The following is a 4,881-nucleotide window of genomic DNA, read 5'->3' on the forward strand; positions in this document are numbered from 1 at the left end:
AGAAGAGAAGAGAAGAGAAGAGAAGAGAAGAGAAGAGAAGAGAAGAGAAGAGAAGAGAAGAGAAGAGAAGAGAAGAGGCTGGCCATGTGGAGAGAGAGGAGAAGAGAGGGAGAAAAGGAGAACGAGAGGTAAGAGACAAGAAGAGAACAAGAACTTAAGAGAGAGAGAAAGGAGGGGCCAAGCAGTCCCTTTTATAGTGGGTTGGGCCACCTTGTTGTTGCCAGGTAACTGTGGGGAGGAACTTACCTGACTGTAGCCAGAATAACAGGAGCTTTGGACATTGTCTATGTGCTGATAGTCACAGGATTCTGGAATTGAGGAGTTGATGTGGTGTCAGGCGCTTGTGTCTGAGGCATAGCTTACGGTTTGGTCCCTTGTAGAATTTTCTACTGGGTCTTCTGAGTAAGCCTTGCTCAACCAGAACACAGACTGCCTTTCATGGTCCAACAACTCAGGGCTTCTGCTCCCTATGCCTGATGAGGCCCATACCGTAGGAGGGTAATGATTCCTGCAAGTTGGTATATGATCTCTGTACCTGCACTGTCATGTTATGTCTTCACCTCTATGGACATACAATGCACAAGTGTGTACATGCATGCATGCACGCACGCACGCACACACACACACACACACACACACACACACACACACACACTATACTTTAAATGAGTGAATAAAGGAATGAGTGAATGGTGCATTTTGGCCACCAACTAGTTTGATTGCAAACCACAGCTGCCTGCTCTTCATGACTACATTTATTCAGTGGATATTCTAGCATGGTATATATATATATATATATATATATAAAAATTTAAGACTACATTTGATTTTGAAGTATCTTTTTTTCTGTCATATAAATAAGAAAGGAGATATTATCCTGATGGAAATTGCATTTTCTGCTCTTCTACCTTCTTCCAATATCTACAGGTTCTGATAAAAGACAAAGCATTTATGGAAGAAGAAAAATCCTCCTATTTAACGCCAAAAGAGAGAAAACGCTGCAGTGAAACATATGCATTGCTCTTCATAGTGGAGCCTGGAGAGGGATCTTAAGAATATTATGTGTACTCTTGCCATGTCATAACCAAAGTTATATTTCTAGGTTCCATATATGATATCCACACCTTCCAGCCACAGTTTATGAAGTGGAATGTTAGTTTCTAGATTAGAAAATAAGAGAATAATCTTAAGAGAAACTCTGGACTATTACGAATGCAGTAATAAAAGTCGTGTAGACCAAGCATATTGGTCCCGACTTTGAGGCCAGCCTAGGATACATAATGAGACTCTCTCAAACAAAAGAAAAGAAAGGAAAAAGAAAAGGAAGAAAGCTAAAGAGCACAAATCTATTTTGGAAAAGAAAAAAGAAACTAAAATCAAACCACAACTCATTCAAAAATAAGTCCTGTCAGAAAGATGATTAAGCTTAATAACATAACATTTGATCAGGCATGGGAAGAATGAAGCAGGCATGCCAGTCTCCAGGAGAACTAGGATGAGTGTTAACTAGAATGTTATTTTTAATTTTTAGAATGCTCTTTGTTTGTTGTAGATTTTATGTTGTGTCCTATAGGAAAATATCAGGGGAAAGTGGGCCCGGATAATGGGAATGCTTGTTATCTAACTTCAGTATATCTCGGTTGAATCAAATGGGAGTATCTGTTGGGAGAGACACACATGAGGGTAAAGGAAGAGGGGCGATACCTAGTTGGTCATTCAGTATATGAAATTGTCTTGAAAGATGGAGGGAGAGTTAGCTTAAAAGTTTACCCTATGTGAATGGGCTCATTGATCTTATAGGCTGGTTTGTGGGAATCTCAGAATTCCTTATTTTATTTGGAGGCTAAAGGAATGTTTCTGTACAAATACACAGGTATATGCACATACTCATGTGCAGACACCACACATACTCACATACACACACACACACACACACACACACACACAAACACTTTGTATGGTTCTTAATTTGTGATAGTTTAGACATTGATATCATGCATAGTTGGCAATATTCCAATTGAAAGACATTTAATACAACTAATCTACAGTGGACATCACAGATTAGTAAAAGGATAAGCTGCAGCTCATTGGTTGTTTCCTCTCATGATCCTGTGGCTAATTGAAACTTGAATCTCAAACTACTGCTCAACCCCAAGACACAGCATCATACTACTGCATCTGGCTTGCTCTAGAATTAATGCAAATTGAAGGCATGATTGCTCCAGAGTATCTGTGACTTTCATACCATTGTAAAACAAATCAAGCCATCCGATATCGGACTAATCTATATATGTGATGTACATCTCAGGAAGATTGGGGAATACCTCATTAATAATTTCATGGTAATCTTAATCAAAACCACCTTCTACAAATATTTACCCCTAAACTATTTTAAGTAAAATATTCTTTTATTCCTGTGACTAGCAACATATTTTATATAGTATACACTTATATTTTATGTATGTTTTAATTTAGTTTTTTTTCCATGGCTATATATTCATTGAACACAGAACTGGGCTACATAAAGATATTTCACACAAGTAAATAATGTACTTTGGTCTTGTACATAGACCTAGCTTTTTTTTTTAAATGTCTCCCACCTCCAACACTGGGACCCTCCTTGTGTTTCCCTAGTCAATTCTGCTTCTATTTCCAAGCAATGTGTACATATATGATTTGATATAACTATATAAAGTCTAGGAACCACAAATAAAAAGGCACATGTTATTTTTATCACTTGATATGAATATCTTCTCTTGTATCCACTTTATTCCAAACATTATAACATTGGTTTGTTTTTAGCTGTGGTAAAAAAATTAGAAAGCCTATGTAACCCATTTAAAACACCTATTTGTTGTCTAATAATTTCCATCTTAGAGAGAAGCTTGTTAAAAGACAGGATGCTGAAAGAGGAGATGAAACATTTCAACCTGAAGGGAAGTGCTTTAAGATGCAGGATGTAAAACAATGAAATGCTGGAAGAAGAGCTCAAACACTCCATTCTTTAAAAAGGCTTCTTAAACTCAGGAAATAAACAACTGAATAACTTCAGAAAGTCCCTGAAACTGGCAAGATTCTCTGCTGCCATCCTTCTCCAAGCATTTATAATCGTTGTGTAATCTGAGAGCTAAGGCTCTAGCTGCATTCATCCCAATATGAATATACAAATTTCTATGTGTCATTTGTTAAAGGGGCTGTCCTTTCTGCAATGTGTATTTTTGGCAATTTTCTTTGAAGTAAAATGACTTTAGCTTATTGGGCTTATATCTGTATATTCTAGTCTGTTCCTTTTAGATTGATTTGTCTGTTTTTGTGCCAGTTCCATGCTGTTTTGTTTTGATGGCTTAGTAATATAAGGTGAATCAGAGATGGTGATGTTACCAACATTATTCATTTTGCTCAGGCTTGCTTTGCCTATTGGGTAACTTCTACACTTCCAAATGTGTTTCAAGATTATTTTTCTATTTATAAAGAATTCCATTACATTTTTAATATTTTTATGGGGTTGTATTGAATTTGTAGGTTGCTTTTGTTGAGACATTTCCACAATATTGGTTATTCTAATTCATTAGTCTTTAGGAAATATGACCAGCAGTTGTATAGCTGAGTCATATGCCAGTTCTGTTTTTAATTTTTTTTGGAAAACTTCCATAGTGATTTTCATAGTGGCTGTACTAGGTTACACCCCCACCAGCAATAAATAATTTCTCTTTTCTAAAACCTCACCAACACTTGTCTTTGTCTCATCTCTTGATGATAGCCATTGTTATTGGATCGAAGTGCAATCTCAAAATCATTTTACTGACATTTCTATGATGGCTAATGATTCGGAATACTTTTATAAGTATCTAGTGGACATTGTGTTTTCTCTTTTGAGAACTTTCAATTCATAGGTTAGCCTATTTATCCTATTTATTGCCTGCATTTGTGTTCTGTTTTGGTGTTAATATTTCTAGTTATTTATATAGTCTAGGTATTGCTTCCTGCCAGATTAATAACTGCCATAGATTATCTCCTATATTTTAGTTATCTGTTATTTTTTTCTTAGCGGATAGTCTCTCTCTCTCTCTCTCTCTCTCTCTCTCTCTCTCTCTCTCTCTCTTTCTTTCTCTCTTCTTGGGCTGTATTTTCTGCTATGGGAGTCTTATTCAGAAAGTTCTTACCTACACAAATTTTACATGTTTTCCTAGCAGTTCAGCTTTTAAACTAATTTAACCAATTTTTGTGCAGAGTGACAGATTTGAATGTTTTTATTCTTCTGTATATGCATATCCAGTTTTTACAGCACCATTTATTGAATTAGATATTGAATTTTCAGTCTATGTTTGTGACAGCTATTTTTAAAAATTAGCCACAGCTATGAGGTTTACATCCTATTATATTGCTCTACATGGTTTTTGTCTGCCATTACTATATAATCTTTTTTCTATGGCTCTGTGGTGTATCAGAAGATCAAGTGGTATTATACGTATAGTAGCATCCTTTTTGTTAAGAACTCTCTGCTCTCTTGTATTTCCATGTGAAGATAAGGAGAGTAATGCCTCCTATTCTAACTTTGAAAAGGACAAATAGAGAATAATCATTAAACCTAATCTTTTTTCCAACAAGATTAGGGGTTTTCAAATAATTATATTTTATCCATTAAATAATCATTTGCCATTTGAATCAAACAGGAAAAGTGAAAAAAATAATCAATTAACAGGGTAGATGCTTAGATGTCTGAAAAATTTAAAAACCATTGTTTTGAACTACAGTATTTTCTTATTCTGTACAACGATGAACTATCATTTTCTCTACCATATTGTATTGTGTGATTAAAATGTGGCATGACTATGTTATCTCACCTAATGCCATCTTAATTATTAGAGCCAAATTTTAAAA

General features: G+C 35.4%; 1 long non-coding RNA gene across 1 annotated transcript; it reads left to right on the forward strand.

Annotated features, from left to right (window-relative positions):
- The first annotated feature begins 92 nt into the window (after nt 1-92).
- Nucleotides 93-3,725, forward strand: Gm41816. The gene is made up of 2 exons (XR_877749.2): nt 93-128; nt 2,878-3,725. It is a non-coding gene; the product is annotated as a predicted gene, 41816 (long non-coding RNA).
- Nucleotides 3,726-4,881: the final 1,156 nt, after the last annotated feature.

The sequence above is a fragment of the Mus musculus genome, chromosome 19, assembly GCF_000001635.26.
Source record: "Mus musculus strain C57BL/6J chromosome 19, GRCm38.p6 C57BL/6J".
NCBI lineage: Eukaryota > Metazoa > Chordata > Mammalia > Rodentia > Muridae > Mus > Mus musculus.